Source organism: Petromyzon marinus, chromosome 27, assembly GCF_048934315.1.
Source record: "Petromyzon marinus isolate PM22_M1 ecotype Great Lakes invasive population chromosome 27, UKy_Petmar_22M1.pri1.0, whole genome shotgun sequence".
NCBI lineage: Eukaryota > Metazoa > Chordata > Hyperoartia > Petromyzontiformes > Petromyzontidae > Petromyzon > Petromyzon marinus.
The window spans coordinates 11,061,058-11,078,882 of record NC_133693.1 but is presented as its reverse complement, the minus strand read 5'-3'; the positions used below and the strand labels follow the sequence as shown (position 1 = coordinate 11,078,882).

Genomic DNA, 17,825 nt, shown 5'->3' with positions numbered 1-17,825 from the left:
GAAATTCCCATAATTAGCGATGAAGATTGATCATGACCTCACTCCTTGCAACACTACCTGAAATTGATTCCACCCGCTAACTGCACGCTGCTATGAAACGCGCGGCTGACGGGCTGAGAGGGCCTGCCTACACATACCGCAGACCACAGCACAATGCCTCGAGGTTGTATATACAGACACCTAAATACATTGACGTTGTTTTGTATCCTTCATTGAAGCGCGAACAGCCCACGAACTTATATATTTTGAAAGGCAGACCAAAGTTTACGCTAGCAGCGGTGTTTTCGGAATGAATCTATTCTGGTAATTATATACGAATATTGGTCAACATCATCAAAGGATGACTGCCTTTCTGCACGTGGTCGCGCTGTTTCTTTAGCCGCCACTCACAATGCAGCAGCACCTGCACTGGGGTAATTCTCTGCAGAGCTCACAAGGCAGTGGTGAGCACTGAACTGTTGACTTGGTACCAGCTGAGGGTGCACCAATCGCGAGGCATATCCGGCCACACCACTACAGCGAGCAGTGTGAGCAGGGCGGAAAGACTGTGGAAGGTTGCAGTGTCATGTGCGACGAATTGGCATGGGGTGAGGATAGGTTTGGAGATGAGTGCAGTAGCACGTACGCATCATGCGTGTTGAACTTCTTTCGCACCGTACGTAGCCAACCGTGCTAATCAGAGGTGCTGCTGGAGGACAATAAACGTAAACACAAACAGGAGGATGTCTCCACAAATCTGCCTACCGCTTGACTATGCTGGTTGTAGTAACTGGTGAAACGTCGTACTCAGATTATAAATGTTGTGGATTTGCTCTCCAACACACCGGTGTGCTGTACTAGTAACCAATAGGCATGGTCTGTTCACGTGACACACCTTATTAATTGACCGTGTCGGGTGGTGGTGGGCTATTATAGACGATATTGGTCGCGAACGCCTACGTATTAAAAGGCACTTCAATAGAAATGAAGTTTCAATCTGGATTTAAAAGTGCATAGCTCTCAGTGGCTTCCGAATATCGGAAGGAAGAGCGTTCCAGACGGCCCCAGAAGCACATCAGAAAGCGCGCAATGCAGTGACCACAGTCTTCGTTCGATGGCCAGCCAAGAGCCACTGTGAGGATGACCGCGGTTTGCGTGATGGTTTGTGATGTGGACGCGAGAGGTTCGTTTTGAGGGGAAGGCATCTTGATGGCGTGGTGGTGGTGGTGGTGGTAATAGTCGTTGTTGTGGTTGTAGTCGACTCGGCCTGAAATGAATATCTGGTGTGTTGTCTAAACATCGCTACTTGGGAGACAAAGGCGGTCGTGCGTGGTTGTTGTGTTGGTGGTAGTGGTGCTGTATGCTGATGATCTGGTGATTCCTGCTCAGTTAGAGGAGGAGTTGGAGGTTCTGCTGCTGAATCTGGAGCGTGTCACTAAGAGGATGAGGTCTTACCATCAGCCGCACCAAAACTAAGCACCTGACTGGGTATTTTGTGCCAGCAAACACTCCACGCCATCAGCTCCCCATTGGTGATGGAGCAGTTGTGGAGAGAGTGGAGAGTTTCCAATACCTGGGAAGTGTGCTCATGACCAGCTCCAATTTGACAGCAGAGGTCTCACTCTGAATCAGTCGAGCGGCATTATCTTTTAATCAGCTGCGCAATGCTGCGTGGAAACTACCTGGTCTGTCGCTCCGCACGAAGGTTCGAGTCTTCTTAGCGTCCCTTCTCTATGCTTGTTCAACGTGGACCCCTCAAATGGAACATCTGCGCCGGTAAGAAACTTTCAGGCTGGCATGCCTACGATCCATCCTGAGTTTAACCAAGCTGGATTGTGTGATGAGCTCACAAATCCTTGCAAGCTCTGTACACAGTCCCATCAGTGAGCTCCTCCGGCAGGCAAGGCTGCGTTGGCTGGGTCATGCTCAGTCAGCTTTTATTTGGCCACATAGAGGGGTACAGCTGGTGCATCTACCGGTCATCTCAGTCAGCCAACCCATTGCACCTGGGTCTGTCCCGAGACCTTCTGTCAGCGAGCCTTCGACACATCACGTGGCCTCAAAGTGCACCTGGCCTGGCACAGGCGCCGTGGTGACATCACCTTCACTTAGTGGCGAATGGCGAGTGTTGGTATTGGTCGTGATGATTGTGGTGGTTGGAGTGGTTGGGGTGGCTGTGTTGGTATTGGTAGTGATGATTGTGGTGGTTGGAGTGGTTGGGGTGGCTGTGTTGGTATTGGTAGTGATGATTGTGGTGGTTGGGGTGGTTGGGGTGGCTGTGTTGGTATTGGTAGTGATGATTGTGGTGGTTGGGGTGGCTGTGTTGGTATTGGTCGTGATGATTGTGGTGGTTGGGGTGGCTGTGTTGGTGGTAGTGATGATTGTGGTGGTTGGGGTGGCTGTGTTGGTATTGGTCGTGATGATTGTGGTGGTTGGGGTGGTTGGGGTGGCTGTGTTGGTATTGGTCGTGATGATTGTGGTGGTTGGGGTGGCTGTGTTGGTATTGGTCGTGATGATTGTGGTGGTTGGGGTGGCTGTGTTGGTATTGGTAGTGATGATTGTGGTGGTGGTAGTAGTTGTGTTATTGGTCGTGAAAATTGTGCTGGTGGTCTTGGTGGTTGGGGTGGTCGTGTTTGTGGTAGTGGTTGGTTGTGGTGGTTTTCATGGTGGTCATGGTTGCTGGAGGATATAAGTAAAGCAGGAAGGGCAAAAAAAAATGCTGGCACGGTCTGTAGACACTCACTCACGCAGATTCACCAATCACATCTAATTTAAGCCAGGCAGTGGCAGCACACACCACGTCTGTGCCAATTACCGTGAAACGCTGTCAATTACCAGTCTCGTCAAACGCTGCATTAAAGTTGCGATGAAAAAAAAATCCATTAAAAACCTGCCTCGGGCTCTAGACGGCTGACTGATCAGTTTGGGGGGGGGGGGGGTTATCCTCCTGCTCTCTTTCTCAATCCACGATCCTATCATCTTCAACACGCGCATATTCAGCGGATCGCTCTTTGAACGCCTACCCCCGTGTAACCAACATCTTTCTTCTCTCTCTCTCCCTCAGCGCAATTTTTGTACGTTTTGAGTAAACCCTGCACACACGCGCGCGCGCGCGCGCGTTTCCGCTATACAAATATTTCACTATCTTCTTTACGCCCGTCAAATGAAATGGCATTCAATGTCGTATTAAAGTGGGAGAGATTTCAAGGCGCCTTCTCCGTCACCCCCCCCTCCCCCCCCCCCAGAGAGCTTCTTCATACATTTTAATGCAGTGTGCTTTAAATACCTACTAATAAAACCTAGTGATCATCCGAAGCAATTCGCCATGAAGATTAAAGCCGAAATAGCTTTAACCCTTTTCTCTCCGGCAGTCGTATAAAAAAACCTGGGTTGACATTCAATTACCGCTCATTAACATTTGAATTATGTCTTACTTCTGCCGCGCCCTCTGTAAGGCTAACGCCAAGTACCGAGGTTAAGGAAGAAAACGGAGCCAGGCCGCAGGACCATGCATACAAATGCTTTTAATTAAAGTGCAGTAGGTAGTAATATCCAAAAGAATACCACCGAAGCTGCCCGTAAATCACAACGGGGAGCTGATTAAAGTTGCAAATCAGGAAACATTCTCACACAACGGGGGGCCTGTTCGTCTCGGAGGACCAACAGACGTCACCAAAATCACCGAGCCAGCAACCTGCTCAGCAACTCGGGTTGAGTCGCGGGAGACTGACCAGGGTGAGACCCATGGCCTCATCTGCAGACAGGTGTGATAATCTCAGCGTGCACGCCAGTGGCCTCGCACGCAAAACACAACGCACGCGGTTCTCGACTGTAATGTGGTTAAGCTGAACACCATGGAGCAGATAGGCCGTATGTGAAGAAGCACCATGTCTGTGGCTGTGGCAATACCACTTTACTGTTATTGAAGTACTTTACAAGTGGCATCTCTTCCCAGGGTTAATGCTCCGATGTATACTTCTTTCATGATGGCTACTGCTCTGTGGCTGTTCAGAAAACAGTGTAAGGAAGCAAATCGCCAGCTACGATCTATCCACAGCTGGATGAACGCCTTCCCAAGCCGTTCGCCATCTTCCAGGGCCCTGCGATGCAGCAATAGATGTGACCCCCCCCCCACTCCTGTAAACGAGCCAAAACCATCGCTCTGTCCCTACGGTAGCCGAGACTGAAAATGATAAGGTGGCAAAAAGTAAGGATTAATTAAGACATGTTTAATCCACTGGTGCTTGAAGGGCACCCCACGCTGTGCCGCTCATTCGGGGTTATTTGACCAGGCCACACCAAACTGGCCACTGTTGCTTGGTGAAATAAGCTGGAAACTGTTGAGAATCAAATAAATAAATATGAAAGGATTACAACGCGTGTCTGGGTAAGCTACAACAAGGATGAATACAGCGACCATAAAAGTAAGAAATATTGAGCCACTTTGTTATGGGATGTTGTTTCATGGTGACGAGGGTTAAGGTCACGGTGTAGGCATAGCGAGTGGCTCGGAGCTACAAGCCTCTCATTCAAGAACATGACATTTCATGCTTAATATTCCCACGGATGCCAGCCACCGCAGCATAAAAACAGCTTGCAGTATTAACCTCAAGCATTCATTTAAATGTTTTTTTACGCATTTTGGATTTGTAATTTATATGAATTATGTTCATTTCCCCAACCTACCCGCATGAATTATTTATTCATGTCTTACAAAGACAAAGATCCCCATTATAGCCTTAACAGGCTGTTGGTGCAAGTGCCGTTAGCGAGCACCTTTGAAGGCCGGTATGGTACACGAGGGGGTGGGTGGCCGGGACCACGCTCAACCGCCTTTGTTTCCCGAGTGGCGATGTGTACACACCATAGCAGGTACTTAATTGAGGCTGAGTCAACCTATGGGAGGCGCAGGACCAGTTCAGATAATAGTCACTGGTGTTGGCCGTGAGCGGGAATCGAACTCGGGTCGCCGGGTTCGTAGTGCAGCGCGCTAACCGCTCCACGACCGCTCCCAGTTTCTCACACACACGGCTGTACTGTACACTTATTGTGATGAAGCAGCCATGCTTTGGGAATGCGATGTAATCCAAAAGCTACTGCCTAATGCTGGCACGGCCTCAAAAACATTGCCACAAAAAGGCATTTTGATCCAAAACAGTAGTCTAAGACTAAGCCTCTTGGCTCAAAATTTCATCCCTCTGATCCTGAAAAAAAATAGTTGGCTCAGTCCCCAGGGCTTAAATATAATTTCCATTTTTCATGGAGTCTTTAACGTTACCGTGATGTTAAATATTATTGTAAGGGCAGGGCTTAACTATACCCCCCCCCTCCCCCCTCCGTGCTGGTATCTATGCTGGAGACCGCAACACACTGGGACGCGATGCGGGACGAGCAGCAGCTGTGGGCGAACAGAGGGGCCCGTAATGAGATCTGGATGGGAGCTGCCCTTAACGAGATCAGTCTCCACCAGCCTCGGCGATAATCCAGGGTCAAAATGTCAGCACACGACCGCGCTCCGCGTGAGCGTGCGCAACTTTGGATGCCCGTGTGCGAAAATCTTGTGACGGCTTCTTAATTATTTAGCGCATTCACCAGAAGCGCGGGGTAACCGAGGGGCCGGGTCCCAGCTGCTTGGCTTTTTGTGCCAAATGCGCCGAAGAGGCCATTCATTTCTCACCGCCTTGGCCAGGTCGGTCCAAACGTGTCACGCCAAGGAGCGAAGCCCCTTAATGCTTCAAAACAGGAGGGCACACCACGGGCTCGGTTTGTGTCTGAAAGCCAATGTATTTACTGCAGAGCATGAGAGCAGGGGTCGGTGAGATGCAGAGTGCGTTGGAAGGAGGACGGATGAGGCGAGGGGAATTCAAAACGCAGTGCCCGAGGAAACCATTTTGAGCTCCACTGTTGAGCTTATTCACATCGAAGCAGCTGGTGTTGTGATGAGTTGTGTTTGCAGGGGTTTGTCAGGTTTCTTCACATGTGACAACTGCCAGAAAAAGAAAAAAAAAACTTCGACTGGGATGAACCCCGGAATTCAAATCTCCGCTGGAATCTTATTAAAAAGCAGTATGAATGGCGCACGTGGTGGAATAAAGTGTGGGTGCTCCCACCTCCTCCAAAATGTCGGGCCAAAAGTAATCCTCCCGTGGTCCTTCGAGTGGAAGGCACTTTCGGAAGCAGCGGCATACGAGCAAGATACGTGACCACCGTACATTTACCTCGTGAGGGTTAAATAGATGGTGGTGGGAAAAAAAAAAGAAACAACAGTTCGGCTGGAAAACCTGCATCCAACCCAACAAATTACATGGTGAACGTCCTTATCCACGGTCCCAAGAGGCTGCTACGGTCAGCTTGGGCCTTCTGCCTTCTGCGTCCACTTGAGCCACCTCTGCCGATCTGGTTGAAGCCCTTTTGACTCGTGTGGCATTAAAAACGGCAAGAATCTCAGAAAATGGCCAGCCCCTCGCACGAGGCAAATTGACTTCGTCACAATTACGGGCCACCGTTAGAGGAGTACAGCAAAAACCTCTTGAGGCTGCACTTGAGGAAGCCAGAAATTGGAAAAAGCTGAAAAAAGCTAAAAATGAAGAGCTTCTCCCCTAATTAGTCTGGCTTCAAATATTCATTAACGCGATATATTTTCACCACATAGCAAAACGTTCACGGATAAAAAAAAAAGTGGATTAAACGACATAGTTTGTGGTTTTAATTAGGTAGGCATTTAATGATTTGCCCTTCATTAGTGATTCGATTACCACAATTTGGGGGTTGCAATTAAATTATTTTTTTGTCTCGGTTTTATTTGACTGTTTTTGGACCGTATTTGTTTCTTGTTTATTCCATTTAACGTAATTCATACGCAGCTCTATTTGATCCATTGACCTATATTTACCGCGGGCATATCACGTGCACGCCATTCGCAAAACTACGAATTACCGCGACCGTGTCTTTTAGTTGTTTTTGTTGTTGTTGTTGCGTGCATTATTTAAATGTGCGCATTGTGAAAGGCAACAATGAGATTTGTTTGTCGAGGAGTCCGCGCACTGACCTCCTCGCTATCCAACGCCTGCCGATGGTGCTCGTCAGAATGAGACGAGGTGTACAGGAATGCGATTCCGTTTCTGCAGCCGGTGCTTAGTTCACAAGGACACGATGAAACACAAGTGTGCCGCGCGTTTTTTAATTGACCATTAAGGAACCGGTGACATCGGTGACCCGAGGAGGCTATTTTAGTGCCGGTGCCGTGGTTAAAATCCCACGTTGGAAAAATATCCCTCGCACCAAGTCAAAAGAGGTAAATTCTCATCAGTAACAACATTTACCAAAATCTTCGTATGTACCATATCTCAATGACTTTGCATCTGATTAACAATAAAAAAAATGAAAAGTGTTTCGTACGGGTTTAGCTCTCTCCAGGTGCATATTTAGGCTGCAACAACTTTTGAGAAAATCCTCATTAAGTATTCCTTACAGGCCGAGCTGACTTGCAAGAGGCACTCACCATGTGCATTTAAATTGTTAAGAGGCCAGATCCCTGCCCAGATAAACAAGAACAAAGACTCCGTTCTGCAGCTTCCACACGGCCCTAGTGACCCATGTGTGTGGTCTGCTTCCTGAAACATTTCACTTGGGATAAGTACTTTACTGTTTCTCTGTGTTCCTTTTTATTATTTTAGTGCGTGCTCAGCCATCTCTGGTTTAGCTCTCGACGAAGGGGGGGGGGGGGACACAACAAAATGCGATCAGTGTTGGCCAAATGATGAGAGCTCTAGGCATTTGCAGCAAACGCTTTTTTGACGAACATCAAGAGATGCAGTTGAAAACGTTCGGTGCTGGATAGCCAAAGTGAAAATCCAGGCAACGCGGAACGTTGGCGCAAGGTTTGCTCAACGTTGGCTGAACGTTGGCGCAAGGTTGCCCCAACGGTGCTAACCGCATGCCAACGTTGGCGCAACGTTGGCACAACGTTGGCATGCGGTCAGCACCGTTGGGGCAACGTTGGCAACGACGTTCCATGTTGACTGCTCATTACTGGGTCACTTTGCTCAACTCAATGGCTGCATTATTCCCATTGTCCAGAAACTTCCTAATTTGAATTTATCGGTGCTGTGCCACACGCTAGAAGGTGGAGATAAAGATACTGCGGTGACACTAGCGAGAATAAGCATCGGTGCTGCAGGTGCATGTACACCTATCTCCAACGAGACCACTCAAATCCATTTCAGAAAAGCAACACTGTATTTTTAGCCAAAACGTTACTGACAGAAGCAGTCCCTGCCAAGCCCTTACGTACAATTAACCCCCCCCCCACCATCCTGCCATTTGCCAGAGTGAGTGGCACAAATAATCACAGGCTTTGGTCTCGTTACCACCGTAATTACGGGAAGCACATCAACTCGGCGTAAACTTGCTGGCGCTCACCCCCGCCCACCCCCGAAAGCGAATTTCACACGTCCACACGTCCACACGAGGGTCTTTACATCCTAATGCGAGCTCTCGTCTGCGCGAGTGACACGGTGGCCGAAGGGAAAGTGCCATTTGGAGCAATGAGCGTGGAAGCCAGGCGCTCTTCACGCCATGGGGAAGACTTGATGCTCTTCCTCCCCCCCCCCTCCCCTTCCCGCTGCCGCACGGAACGAACATCCCACTGTTGTTATTATTAAATCAAAATTTAAAAATCCCACTGTTGGTCAATTATAGATGCCGCGCAAACTTCAGAAATGTCACCACTCGTGCAACAAAAAATTCGGCCGTGCCCCCCCCCTCCCGCCACCCCCAACGCAGTGCTGTGCGGCAATACGCATTTCGTATTGCCATGCGTAATTTAACATTGCATTCGGCATTGCGCAATAATTTATCTTTTAATATGGTTTGAAAAGGCGATATCCAGTATGTGTGCATATATGCTGTATAACGAATGCAAAGAGCCCCCTAATTAGGCTTAACAGACTGTTGGGGAAAGTGCTGTTAGCGAGCACCTATGAAGGCCGGCACGGCGCACGAGGAGGTGGGTGGCCAGGACCACGTACTCATTTGTATATATATATTGAACTTCTTTTGCATCGTATGGAGGAGCCAACTGTGCTAATCAGAGGTGCGGGGCTGAGTCGACCAAGGGGAGGCCCCGGTGGAGATAATCGTCACTGGTGTTGTGTATACATACACACAGTGGGCGGCGATAGTGGAGCGGTTAGGACACTGCGATACAAACCTGGCCAACAGCAGTGACGATTATCTGAACCGGTCCTGGGCCTCCCCGAGGACGACTCAGCCTCCATTGAGTACCTGGTGCAGTGTGAAAACATCGCCACTGGGAAGACAAAGACGGCCGGTTGTGCTGTTCATCACCCACCCTATCATATGCCGTCCCAGCCTTCATAGGTGCTCGCTAACAGCACTTGCGCCAACAGTCTTCTAACGCTATACGAGAGGTCTTTGTTAAACACACACACACAGCTCGAATCACGAAATGTTCCCACCGAGGTGCTTGTTACATATGCAGTAAATCCTCCATGCTCTACTACGACTACTACTATTTGCACCTTCCTTCTTGTGTTTAAATCCTGCCGGTCGACGAGCCGTCGAGGACACGGGCAGTGGTGAAAGTACCACGTTGCGAGGGGGGCACAAGGCTCACGGCACGTGGAGTGGGGGAGGGCACCACTCCGTGACCGACCGCCATAGGCCACTGGAGTCCTGCTGCCACCCCCTTGGTGTCTGCGTGGTCCGCACGCCGTTGGCGTGGCAGAGCCACTGCCCGGCAGAACTATTAACGAACAATATTTATATTCTTAGCTCTTTCGGTAAAGTCACGTTGAAGGGAAACAATAAAATATATATCAAACAATAATATAGTTTATTATTTTATTATTTCCCTTCAACGTGACTTTACCGAAAGAGCTAAGACTATGAATTACTGCAGTCACGAAAGCTTTAAATCAAGACCAATATTTATTTTATTCGACCAGGTAAGGCCCACTGAGCTACGTAGCTCTGTTTCAGAGCCTCGAATGTCATCTGGAGAGCATGCACCTTGGTATCACCCCAAGGTGTATGCTCTCCAGACACTCAGTGATTAATCGAGCTTTGGACCATAGCAAATTGGTTCTATGGCAAGCATGTTGACCGCTGGACTAAACTTGTTATATTACCAGGTAAGGCCCAGTGGGCTATTGGCTCTTTTTCAGATATTACCTGGCCACAAATGATAGCCCAATTAAGTGGCTTATAGTGTGGAAATTTAGAGCAGACAAATGAACTAAACGCACGTTTCTAAATGTGGAGGAAAAACCGGAGGACCTGGAGAAAAGGTTTACGGAACCACAGGGAGAGAGACATGTAAATTTCAAATATACAGGCATCAGGGTCGGGATCGAACTCACGACCTTCTGAATACCAGGCGAGCAAGTGAACATCTCGCCATCACGGAGCAAGGGGGCGCGGTGCCTATCACTCCACGGCGTTTTTCTCTGATCGATTTGTCCGGTCAGCGGAGGACATCTGACGTGATACTGAGCTGTGGTTGTCTCCTCGTGTGGCACGAAGTTTACAGACGAACACCGCACATCTCCTGCACCTCGACCGATGATGCCACACGCGATCTTTCCCGCGGAGCGCTCCGACTTTAATTTTTTTCCTTGGGGCGTGAAGATGGATGTTCTTCTGACTCGTGTGCCGACCGCCCGTCTGGGACCCCGGGGTCCCAAAGGCAAATCCAGGTCTCGCCACCGGTTACCGTAAAGCTGTCCAAAATCTGCCTTCACCCAGGTTACGATTGTCATGCTCGGTGATCAGACGCTGCCACCTTTCAGAATTCCTGGCTCGCTCCCGAGCGACCGTGCCAGATTGTTTACGCCGATGCCCAAGGTGTCAGCTGGCCATGCGAGGCGACAGCAACACGGCAGGCTTCCGAAACCGCGTGGCGCACGGCCTTTCCAAGTCTTGCTCGTTCGCCTGCCCCGACCCAGGGCCACCTTCAAGAGGCCCTCTTCAGTCACGACAAAATCCCGCAGCGCGCGTTTCTCAGCTGCTGCCGCTGCTGCGCGCGTGCCGGTGCTCGACTCGCGTGAATGAATAATAAATAATACATCTCGCATCGAAAATTCAATGACAGCACGATCCGGCAATAGGCAGAGCCTGAATAAGAGGCTAAGCAATCTAGAGGAGTGAGCTCTGGCTGTTTTGAGTGTTCTCGACTACACGAAACCACAATATCAAGGGTCTTTGGAAGTTCCCTCTGAAATAAGCTCAGAACACGCTCTACCGCTAGATATGAATCATGTTCGAAGGTTCCCAGTAAACCTTAAGTGAGGTAAAGTGTGAGGTTCTGGAGCCAGTGTTGATAAGTGGTTGGGATCTTATGGCAATCTTGCTTAATATATGAATGTTACAGATTCAAAACCCAGCTCAGGCAAAGTTAGGATTAAGACTTTTTAAACTGTAAAAAACATGTTTATCTTCAACAGAAGCTTTTATCTATATTGGGGATATAAACACGTTTGTATGAATGTATGATGTTGAACTTATTTTGCACCGTACATAGCCAACCGTGCTAATCTGAGGTGCGGTTTAACTTTGACAACAACAAACATTCTTCCGAAGCTGAATTTCAAACGCTTCTGCCTTCACACGCTCCGCTGCCGACTCAGTGGCCGAGTTCTCTGCGCTGGTGTTGACCTTCCTCGAGTGGTCTCGAGTAGACTACTCTAGCAGTACCGAGTAGACTACTCTAGCAGTACCGAGTAGACTACTCTAGCAGTACCGAGTAGACTACTCTAGCAGTACCGAGTAGACTACTCTAGCAGTACCGAGTAGACTACTCTTGCAGTACTGAGTAGACTACTCTAGCAGTACCGAGTAGACTACTCGATGGGTCCTGAGTCGACTACTCTTGCAGTACCGAGTAGACTACTCTTGCAGTACCGAGTAGACTACTCTAGCAGTACCGAGTAGACTACTCTAGCAGTACCGAGTAGACTACTCTTGCAGTACCGAGTAGACTACTCTAGCAGTACCGAGTAGACTACTCTAGCAGTACCGAGTAGACTACTCTAGCAGTACCGAGTCGACTACTCTAGCAGTGCCGAGTAGACGACTCTAGCGGTGCCGATTTAAAAAAGAAACATAAAAATTGTGATAACAGGGGTTTTCCCCTTTTTTCTGACAACAAAACTGAAACCTTTTTGCAAGGATTCATGTCTGCATTAACCACAATACCTGCAGTCAAAATGCAAACAAAAAACATACTATGATAATATATGCATTGTCCTTGAAACTGACCAATCAGTTTCAAGGACAATACATATCTTATCACAACTGACCAATCAGTTTCAAGGACAATACATATATTATCATAGTATGTTTTTTGTTTGCATTTTGACTGCAGGTATTGTGGTTAATACAGACATGAATCCTTGTAAAAAGGTTTCAGTTTTATTTCCAGAAAAAAGGGGAAAAACTCTATTATTACATTTTGGTACTGGCAAAGGAGGTCTAATGATGAGATAAAAATTGTGCTTTCCGTTTCGATCAACCAATTGGATCCCCGTGTTTATTGACGAAAACCAAAGTTCGAGCCAACGTGGAGAAGGCCCTGCCCAACTCCTGCGATCACTCGAGTAGTTCAGCAAATAATGCAAGTGTTTTTTTTTTGTTACCAACTCAAGTTGTCCTGCTATGGGAGCTCTGGCCGAAATAAGGTCCAGCTCGAGTCGACTCGAGTTGGCTGTCCTCTGGAAACTGGGAGGCCTCACGATGATGATGACGATGAGGAGTTAAGCCAAAATAAGCTGGCAAGAGGGACCACAGCCTTTCTGAAATAAAACCTGGTTCTGGCACAGGTCCGGAACAATTCCTAACAGGTTGTTTAAATGGGGTATTAAACGTTGTAACGTTGGCCCAGGTTTAGAGCATCTTACAGCGGAATGCTGTTCAATTCGCGCAAGCCATACACTGCAGACGTGAGGTCCATGTCACGGTGGGAAAAGCTGATCTACAGCATGGAATCTTCAAAAAGTCTTAGACTTGGGGAGAAAGCATTTGCAAGAAAATGCGTTCAGCATCGGAATCAATTCTTCTTATTGTGTCCATACTGCTTCAAACAGCAGCGCACACATGCTGACACGGACACATGCCAGAACACAGAATGATTTCTTTTGGAAGGAAGCTGCCAATTTATTTTTAATTAACTTGCACAAAACAACTTGTTTGCTTTATATTGAAATCTGGCATGCTGTGACGAGAGAGGGAGAAAAAAAAAGATTTTAAAAAATGCATACAAGGGCATTCAAGGACAGAATCCTTGATGGCGGTCTTTTTTTTTTGCATGTTTTCACTCATCTTGAAAAATTTGGATGGTGGAAAAAAAAAAACCCTCACTCAGCTTGAAATCTGGGAACAAGGAGCATGAAAATAGACATCGTTTACCACAATAGCAGCCCTCCTCAGGGCCCATTATTTTAATTATGAGTGCATTAAGGGGCCTAGCAGTGGGAGCAGTCGGGCGTGAGATTCCGGCAGTGGCCACAGCAGAGTTAACGACCCGCTCTCCACTTGCACCGTCACTAAATCCCAATTCGCAGTCACAGAGCGCTCACACGTTTCAGCATTGTATATTTGTTTTCAATTGCTTCTGACGTAAGCACGTGCGTTTATTTTAATTTACAATGCGATAAACGTCTTGATCTTTCGATTAAAACTCGCCTGCCCGTGTTTCACTGAGGTCTGTGGAATTGCCCGAACCGTATGTAATCTTGCTTTCGACCAAAAATGTGAATCGCAAGGCTCGATGAGCCGAATCTACTTTAAAAAAAATTGTAAGTAAAGGTTGAATTCGGAGATGAAAAATATGGCAACATTATTTGTGTGCGCGTACATGAACGCATGGATGCTACAACTTAACCACATTTGACGTTTACATTTATATTTATGAAAATAATACATACATTATGAAATTATACCACAAAGGTCAATAAACCAAATATACGAACTGTAAATGTTGTGGATTCACTATTCAGCACACCGGTGGGCTAAAGCAGTGAACTATTTGTCTTTTGTCAACGTGACACTTTATCATTAATAAAATAAAATGTTTAAATTGGAAGTCTAAGTTATATATGGGAGATGGGAAACTTTTACAAGTTTACGTTTAAACGCACGTGCCCCACGAATGTATAGCTGTTTATTCAGTGTGCAAACTCACTGCACCAGGTACTTGCTCAGTTAAGGATGTTCCCTTAGGCGAGTCCCGGGACGAGAAATCAAACTCAGGTGTCAAGATTTGTAAACTAAAACTATTTTTTTTATTTTACTAGGTAAGGCACACTGGGCTATATAGTTCTTTTTTAGAAGTGACCTGGCCGCAAATGATAGCTCAATGAAGTGGCTTATCACGTGGAAATGTATAGCAGCCAAATACTCCAAACGCATGTTTCCAAATGTGGATGTAAAAACAAGGGGACCTTGACAACATTTCATGGCACCACGGGTAGAAAGCCACGCAAAATCCAAATATACAGCAGGCGTCAGGGTCGGGATTGATCCCACGACCTCCTGTATACCAGGCGAGCTCGTTAACACCTCACCACGGTCGCATCCTCTCAGTGCTTTGTATTTTGAAGGACTCCAAAAATTTCCGAACCGTATAATAATGGTTGAAATGCAATACTATGGCACAATGATAAATACTATTATGTAATTTGGTAATTAAAGCCATGCAATCACTGTGTGTTACTACCAACTATATGCTTAAATTTAACTTGTTTTGTTCGTTTTAACGTTGACATAGCTATAAAATTCGTTACATCACTTAAAAAAACAGAACTGAAACAGCCAAGGTGAATAACTGTGGAGGGATTGGTGTTGGGTATGGGTGGAGGTGAAACAGTAGTGGGAAGGAATTGAAAATACAGAGCCACCACCCCCCCAATCTCTCACAATCCCGTGCTCCCATCACACTCAATCCAGCCCCGCATCGTCTGTCCTGATAGTCAGCACCGAATTTTCAGAAGCGGTCACTGCATCACGCACTTTCAGATGCTCTTCCGATATTAGGAAGTCACTGAAGCTATGCATATTTAAATCTAGAATGCAAACTATTTTCTGTAGAATTGCTTTTTGTATTGTGTTGGTTGTCATTCCCCCGCCCGTTCTATCAGCATGGTGCAGGGGAATGATGCGAAAGAAGTTCGATATCCGTATTTCCATGAGAAAGTACCAATTAATAGATTTATTGATTGAAACAGATTTTTTTGTTAGAGTCACCTAACGCTTCACATCATAAAGGTAAGCCTAAGGGATAATTCGGTGTTCCATGGACAGCAGACACCAGAGCATTTGATCTCGACCTGACGGGGATAAAGAACACCATGTCGAGTGTAGATGCAAGTCAAAATCAGAATCTTTATTTATGCTGGAGAAATCCGATGAAGTATGGAGCTCATTTTGCACAGATGTCCAGTAGGGGCGGGCAACAAGGTACAACAACAAACAACACAAAAACACGGTAGGAGTGCAAAGTATTGGAATGTTAAACAAAACCACTCAAAATAAAAAGTTAAATAGATAAAGCACGTAAGTTCAAATCACATCAGGACACACCAATGTTCAAGCTTGGACAAGGCAGCAAAACAACAGCTGAAGCTGTTCCAAACCACACCGAGACAACACACAGTCCCTCAATAAAATTGCACGTTACACACAGTCCCTCAATGAAATTGCACGTTAAAATGTATCTATGAATCCACGAAATGCCTTGGCTCTGCTGAAATCGGGAAGACCAAGGCTTACGATCGTGACACACGTGTCGAATCATCGTCTGCGTACAAATGCAATTAACTTTCAGAAGCCACGAGCGCCGCCTTCACTAAAATGGCCCCGAAAAAATATATTTTCCCGCAAATCGAATCACCACAAAGAATTACGATAATTCATTGAATTGTTAGATGGTGAGATGGGGGGGGGGGGTTGCAGCGATGGGGAGGGAGGGGGGCAAATCATTGCCTGTGCGTGCCAAAATGGTTTTTCTGCTGGATTTGCGACAGGCGCTGTTTGAGGCCCTCTGATGTTGCTTGAGATGGCTGTGTGTCCGGCTTTACACCAGGGCAGCTGTACATCCCCAGGGAAGGTGCTGCATCTGGTAATCTATAATTTTGGGCTGAGCTGACCTAAGGGAGACACGCACTGAAATAAATGTCCGAGTCTCCTCACGTCGCGAACGACTGTGAATTGAACTTTAACCTCCGGGGTTTATACTGTTGTGGTTTGACCGTTGCAATAAGGCTCCGCATACAGTTTCCTTAAACATATAAACAGACCATTCATGTAAATACACACACCAGCATAACGTATGCAGAGAATCATAACGTACACTTTAATTCAATGATGGATCACTAAAACAACATCCTGATCCAGATAAAAACACCACCTTGTTTGAGTTAAAGCAAAAATGCAAATAATGTAGTATAGCCAAAGGCTCTGCATACAGTGTGCGACTACACAACGTGGGCTGGAAATGTAAATCTCCCACTTTATCTACACTGTCGTGTCGTTACATTGAACGCAAATATAATTAATGTTCGTTATCAAACAACGGGTATTGTAACAGGAAAAAAAGGGGTTAAAAAGGAACATTATTCCACAACCGATGTTGAGAAAGCAAATCCGATGTCCGTATTAGTTCCACGCTTTGAATGTGCAATCCTGGGCTGGTAAGTGGTAATGGATTTATTCTCATTTGACCTTTGCCAAGGTCGCGTGCATCAGCGGTCGTCTCCGCCGTGCGCCGTTGCACGGGAAGAACCCCGAAATGCCAAGGAGACGGGCGATCCGCCTGCCACCCGTGGTGGTGAATGTCACGGGGTGGCGATGCACGCAGGCATCGCCCTCCTCCCCCCCCCCTCCCCCGAGTGGCGGTGAATTAACCGCAACGCGACGCACGCTCGGGCGAGTGCCCGCGGTCAGAGCGTTCACGGTGCCGCGAATGATTGCGGCAGCGTGGGTGGCCGTGAGCTGCGTGCACGAATGGCACCGGTCGGGGCGATCGCAGTCGTTGGCGGCGCGCGCAACCACTGCACGTGCAGCCGTCACAAAGAAACACGCAAACAGACGCGAAGGGTAAAGGCGCAGGAGCTGCCATTGCTCGCTCGCTCACGCCACTGCCGGCGGAAAGAGGGCCTCCGCTGGAGCAAAGCAGACGACCTTAGCAAAGCGACTACGAATAGAGCGTAGGACCTCGGAACAAAAAACAATGAGGATAAACGCAGACATTGCGCTTGACGTTACTTTATTTCCGGTTTTGTTTGGTTACATTATTACCGCTTGCTCCCCTGTTTCCCCTCTTCTTCCCCTTCCCCATTAATCTGCTGTGCCCGATCGCTGCCCGCCTACTGTGTGGTCGGGCAGTGAGCCCAAGTGCCTCCAGACGGCCTCCAGATTTGAGGGTGTATTGTCTCGGGTTCGACCAAATGTTCGTAAGTTGTATCTCCCTCCGTGATGTCCGTGTTCTGGCTTCATTATTATTGAATAATAATAATAAAAAGGAACATATGACCTTTGAGTGAATACACTAAACTAAACTGTACTATTATTTTTTATTTAGCCGGTAAGGCCCACTGAGCCATTTATATATATTTTTCAGAAGCGACCTGGCCACAAATGATAGCTCAACAAAGTGAAATACTCTAAACGCATGTTTCCAAATGTGGATGGAAAAACGTGAGGACCAGGAGAAAAATCCGAGCGACCACGGGGAGAACACGCAAATTCCAAATATACAGCAGGCATCACGGTTGGGATCGACACCCACGACATCCTTCATACCAGGAGAGGGTGTTGACATCTCACCACCG

At 47.3% G+C, this 17,825-nt stretch overlaps 1 protein-coding gene across 6 annotated transcripts in view; it reads right to left on the bottom strand.

Moving 5' to 3' along the window:
- Nucleotides 1–17,825, bottom strand: part of LOC116946538 (uncharacterized) — a 183,336-nt gene that overhangs the window by 59,597 nt on the left and 105,914 nt on the right. Inside the window, exon 4 of one of the 6 annotated variants that reach the window (XR_012945459.1) lies at nucleotides 9,857–16,142. The exons of the other annotated variants lie outside the window; for them this stretch is intronic. The gene's annotated coding sequence lies outside the window, so the exon portion shown is untranslated. Of the gene's footprint in view, nucleotides 1–9,856; nucleotides 16,143–17,825 lie in introns of those variants that run through there. 6 annotated transcript variants of the gene reach the window in all.